At 50.9% G+C, this 5,675-nt stretch overlaps 1 pseudogene across 1 annotated transcript in view; it reads left to right on the top strand.

Moving 5' to 3' along the window:
* LOC308151915 (pyruvate dehydrogenase (acetyl-transferring) kinase isozyme 2, mitochondrial-like) overlaps nt 1-2,765 on the top strand; it is an 11,737-nt pseudogene extending 8,972 nt beyond the window's left edge. The window contains exons 9-10 of the transcript XR_013938014.1: nt 120-280; nt 996-2,765. The product of XR_013938014.1 is annotated as a pyruvate dehydrogenase (acetyl-transferring) kinase isozyme 2, mitochondrial-like (transcript). The remainder of the gene's footprint in view (nt 1-119; nt 281-995) is intronic.
* Nucleotides 2,766-5,675: the final 2,910 nt, after the last annotated feature.

Here is a 5,675-nt window from a genome sequence, read left to right as displayed (position 1 = left end):
TGGAGAGAGCCACAAGAGAGCCCCACTGGTGAGACACACGCACACACACACACACACACACACACACACACACACACACACACACACACACACACACACAGGGATACCTACCCATGTAGTATCTCCATTAGCTGTAACATGTCCCCCCCTGTGTGTCCCCCTCCAGGCTGGCTTCGGCTACGGTCTCCCCATCTCCCGCCTGTACGCCCGCTACTTCCAGGGCGACCTGCACCTCTACTCCATGGAGGGCCACGGCACGGACGCCGTCATCCACATGAAGGTACGAGGCCCGCTGTACCGCCTCAGGTACACCCAGGGGAGGCCGGCGGAGGTAGACATCGGAGGACGGAATGACGAATGGTTTCCTCATTCGGTTCCATGCATTACAATGAGCCCGATGTCTACCTCCGCTCGCCTCCCCCTGTGGTCTCTACGGTATACAACCCTGCCCACCTCATACGTGTTCACACAAACCCACGTAGAGTATGAGCCATACAAATCAATCACAAGGTACTCATACAAACCCAATGGAAAGACAACAAAAAAAACGCTCACGCCAACCCTCTGTTTGGACCGTATACACATGTTACCACACACATTACCACACACATACCATCCGTTAACCTAGCACTTCTATAACACCCCATACGAATGCACATGAACAGTTCCTCATAATATGATGTCGAATGCTAACTACCTTCTCTCTCCCCCCCCCCTCTCTCTCCCCCCCTCTCTCCCTCCCTCTCTCCCTCCCTCTCTCCCTCCCTCTCTCCCTCCCCCCCTCTCTCCCTCCCTCTCTCCCTCCCTCTCTCCCTCCCTCTCTCCCTCCCTCCCTCTCTCCCTCCCTCCCTCTCTCCCTCCCTCTCTCCCTCCCTCTCTCCCTCCCCCCCTCTCTCCCTCCCTCTCTCCCTCCCTCTCTCCCTCCCTCCCTCTCTCCCTCCCTCTCTCCCTCCCTCCCTCTCTCCCTCCCCCTCTCCCCCCCTCTCTCTCTCTAGGCCTTGTCCACAGACTCCATAGAACGGTTGCCTGTGTTCAATAAGACGGCTCTGAAGCATTACAAGCTCAACCTGGAGGCGGACGACTGGTGCGTGCCCAGCAAAGAGCCCCTGGACCTGGCGGTGTACCGCGTGGAGAAGTGAGGAGGACCGCGGTCCTCGTCACACAGACCTTACTGCCCCGCACGGGGGCGTCACAGGACCATTACGCCGAGCTGGTGGACGTCGTTGCCACAACCAATCAAAGGCAGAGGATGAAGGAATGCCCCTGATTGGACAGCTTTAAGCCCCCACCCCACCTCCCCACCACCCCCCCCGCCCCCCCTGATTGGGGGGGAAACACACTTCCTGGTTTCCTGAGTTTGGTGCCCTGATAGGAGGGTGAAGGGATAAGAGAGGGTGAAGGTGTTCCTTAGCATGGCCGTCGTCCCGAAAGTCCGAGTTATTGTAGAGCTCTAGAGTAAGCCCACCGAACCCCCCCCAAGTGGCCTTAATGTGGTTCGGGTCCTCCACACCCCCCAAGCCCTGACAGGACACTTCGTACCCCAGGTAGAGAGGCTGGATGTGGGGATAGACGGGTCAGGGAAGCTGGCCTGCGTGGAAGCCGGTTAGACCCAGGACACTGTACATGAATTAGGGCTTGGAGAGACAGGTGGTTAGGGACTGAGGAACAGAAGGAGAACATGGAAGGTTAGACCTTGTATTTCAAGGTTTCGAAGTTTTTTTTTGTGAAGTATGGAGGTAAGATAGCATGTGTCTTCCTTCGAAAAAAAAAAGGACCGTGTCATTTGAGGGTTAGTGGAGGTCTGTTTCCTCTCAGTAGCAGAGTATTGGCAAACACACTCCTCGAAGAGGAAGTGACCCAACGGTTACCAGTGTTGTAAACTAAACCACGATCACGCAGAGAGAGAGAGAGAGAGAGAGAGAGAGAGAGAGAGGGACACAGAGAGAGAGAGAGAGAGAGAGAGAGAGAGAGAGGCTGGAGGGGCTAACTGACCCCTCCCTGTGTCAGACAGAGCAGCTATAACCGCTTATAACCTCCGTTAACAAAGCTGGAGGTGACATGACATAGCTAGTCAAATGCATCAGCTAGTCAAATGTATCAGTTGTGAAAAGTAGATTGTAGCTCACTTAAGTGCCTTTAGCCAAGTGGCCCACATTTCAAAAGTCAGATGTCGTTCTTTGAAAAATCCTTGGTATGTGCCTATGCATGCAGACGAAAGATTGTAAACAAACGTTAGCCAATAGTCATTGTTCGTCCTGGGACGGGGGGGGGGGGGTGGGTGGCGGCGGCATAAATAAACCTTTCCTTTATTTTGTGTTATGGACCTACTTGTGTGTGATATTGGTCAGTGAAGAAGAGTCTATGCAACTTTCGTTTTCTTTCCATTTGCTTGATCAAAATGTAAAAAAATATGAACGCGAATACAGGCTGATCACAATGTGCCCTGTAAACAAGGGTTGGAGTTGAAGTTCCAGTGTGAATAAAATGTCTCGTACTACAGATGATGTGTGTTACTGGCACGACTGCCCTGACAGTCTGTCCTGTTGTGTGATATTAACAAACGTAAAGGGGTCCAGGTTGGAGTTGTGTTGTGTTATGTACTGTATACACACACCCAGTTGTACTTGACCCGTCAACTGAGTTTCCTTTAGTTAGTTAAGCCCAGAGCTTGTGTGGATTGTATCCTACTTGAAATGAACAAATGTACATTTGGAAGTCCTTTTTATTTTTTATGAAGAAATGATTCAGAATTAAACCGTGTTGAATATCAATCCCTTTCCCTCTGTCGTCTTGATTCGAAGTATCCGTGAACAACACATTCAGCAGTAAGTTTGATACTTAAAATAACTAAAAGGTTTTGTGCGTAAGCCTTGTGTAAGCTGTTTTGGATCAGCGTAAGCGTTTCTGCTTCAGTCAGAGTTAAGGTCATATGATAAAAGCTGACTCAGAGTCAGTATCAGTGTATCAGTATTTTCCACAGTTCGCAGCAGAGCTGAGAGAGCAGTTCCAAAAACAGACGTGTGTGTGTGTTTGCGTGTGTGTGTGTGTGTGTGCATGTGCGTACGTACCTGCGTGTGTGTCAGGGAGAGGGAGGGACCCTGCTACGGGAAGCCATCAATCTCAACCCCTGTCAGACGGCACCCAGTAGCCAATCAGATGCGTTTGCATACGTGTCTTTTAGAGAGAGAAAAACAACCCGTGAGCCGAGGCCTGGTCAGGCAGGGAGATGGATATGACCTCTGACCTATGGAAGGCAGGGGAGGCTGGGGGAGGTAGAAATCTGGAGGACGGGCTCATTGTAATTGTATACAATGAAATATTAAATGGTATCGGTATGTTTGATAACATTCCTCATTCCTGGAACGGTATCAAACGTGTGTTCCGTTCCATGCATTTACAATGAGCCCATCCTCCGATTTCTACCTCCACCAGCCTCCCCTGATTCTTTTTTTTTTAAATGTTCTTTTTATTGTCAATGGTCATTGGTTCCAACAATCGTCGAGCCTCCCCTGATTCTATGTAATCTTTTTTTTTTTTTTTTTTTTAATCCCTTTTTCACCCAATTTGGTATCCAATTGAACCCAACCTAGCATCCAATTATCCCCTGCCTATTGCGTAGGATCCGCCGCACGACCCCGTGGCCGGCAGCCCCAGAGGAGACCGCCAGGCAGACTAGCTGACTGGCTCCTCGAGCCCAGCACCGTTATTCCGGCACCCCGGGGGCGCTGTTGCGCGACGGATCCTTGTCCGGAAATATTCCTATACCGCCCTCGGGAGCGGCCGCTCAATATGCCGCTCCCTGTGTGTGCCCCGGCCATATCCGGGTCTGGTGAGCTGGGATTCGATCCCAGTCCCCGGTGGGCAGCTTGCACTAGATTCTATGTAATCTTGCTGTGATGCAGTCACTGCTTTCAAAGATTCTTTGAAAGTTAGAATGAGGATGTTGTGAAACCAAGACTGCCTGCTGTATGAGTCTCCAGCCTGGCAATGTTTCAGATGTTGGTGATAGATTAAACTATATAAAAAATGTAAATCATTACACTGATAGCTGCTCTGAAGGTGCAGTCTGAACAGTAATACAACCTGTTATGACTGGTCTCACCATTAGCAGTATTTTCAATGACTTTATAAAAGCAGGAAAGTACTTACGATGAAGTTTTAGGAAAACAGCTGTCTATTGCAGCAAGTGGTCTTCCTAGAATACATTTGTACATTCTTGGAAAGATTGTGTGTGTGTATGTGTGTGTGTGTGCGTGTGTGTCTGTGGGTGTGTGTGTGTGTGTGTGTGTGTGTGTGTGTGTGTGTGTGTGTGCGTGTGTGTGTGTGTGGGTGTGTGAGTGTGTGTGTGTCTGTGTCTGTCTGTGTGTGTGGGTGTGTGTGTGTGTGCGTGTGTGTGTGTCTGTGTCTGTGTCTGTCTGTGTCTGTGTGTGTGTGTGTGTGTGTGTGTGTGTGTGTGTGTGTGTATGTGAGGGAGAGAGAGAGAATCTGTGCACCGTGCCAGACTGCTGTTCTGACTCAACCCGTATTAGAACGTTGTGTCCTGCAGACACGGGCCTGGCCACGGGCCTGCTCAGCAGGGCTCCTCCTGGCTAGCCTGCTGTAGGCAGACGCCTTATTCCAAAGCGACTTACAATCAGTGCATTTGACTAAGCAATCATCAATTCACCAGTCGTAGCAGGAAGAGTAATCCAGCTCAGGCCAGGGGCCATTGGCAGTCGTCGTGATAGAAGGAGAAAGAAAGTTGTATTTTTTTTTATAGACACTGGAGAAACAGTACAAGGGGGAAGTATAAATCTTAGGAGACACAGTATAGGGGGAAGCAGGTGTCTCAGGAGACACAGTGCTGGGGGGTAGTAGATGTCTCGCCCTAGCTAGGCTGCTGTTGGCTCACTGAGAAAAGAGTGGGAGAGAGGGAACAGAGGATAGGGGAGCACGGGTATGGGAGCTCTGACGCACGCAGGTTATGTAAGCTCTACCCCCCCCTCCCCCCTCCTCCTCCTCCTCCCCCCTACTCCTCCTCCTCCTCCTCCTCCCCCTACTCCTCCTCCTCCTCCTCCTCCTCCTCCTCCTCCTCCATCCCCTGCCTGGCAGAGTGCGGGGACGGGGGGACAGGGACGGGGGGACGGGGTGTACAGGTTCGGGAACGCGGAGGACTGGTCGCTCTGCCAGACGGTCGGGCGCACCGCCTGGGACTGGTCGCTCTGCCAGCGCACCGCTGTGTGATGTCGTGCCCCTGGCTCAGCCCTGACTCAGCTGGGAACGCAGGCCGAGCGTGACCGGGAGAGCTGACAAGGACGCCGTTAAAGGGGCAATCTGCAATTTGGTACATCATTTTTTGGGGGGACTTGAATCCCAATGAATGATACAGAGGCAGTGATGGTTGAAGAATATAACTTGTGAAAGCTTCATGAGCTTAGAGATCAACTGTCTTACCCAATCAGAACCCAACATATAAGCTTCTTTTACTCTGTTGTTTGGAAAAAAATACTATCATTCTGATGGTCGGTTTAAGCTTAATGGTCAGTCCTTGCATCCAGTAGCTCTGCCTATGAATTTGAGAGTGTTTACGTTTCTCCAGCCCCCGCCCCTCAGTTCGTGAGCTTAGAATTATAAGGTTCTATCTCCGTTTTGGGTAGTTCAGAGATATTGAGCGTCAACGTTTTTACATTCCATTA

This window comes from Nansenia antarctica (genome assembly GCF_963989245.1).
Source record: "Nansenia antarctica genome assembly, chromosome: 2".
Lineage (NCBI taxonomy): Eukaryota > Metazoa > Chordata > Actinopteri > Argentiniformes > Microstomatidae > Nansenia > Nansenia antarctica.
The sequence above is the reverse complement of the archived record's forward strand: the minus strand, read 5'-3'. Positions and strand labels throughout refer to the sequence as shown.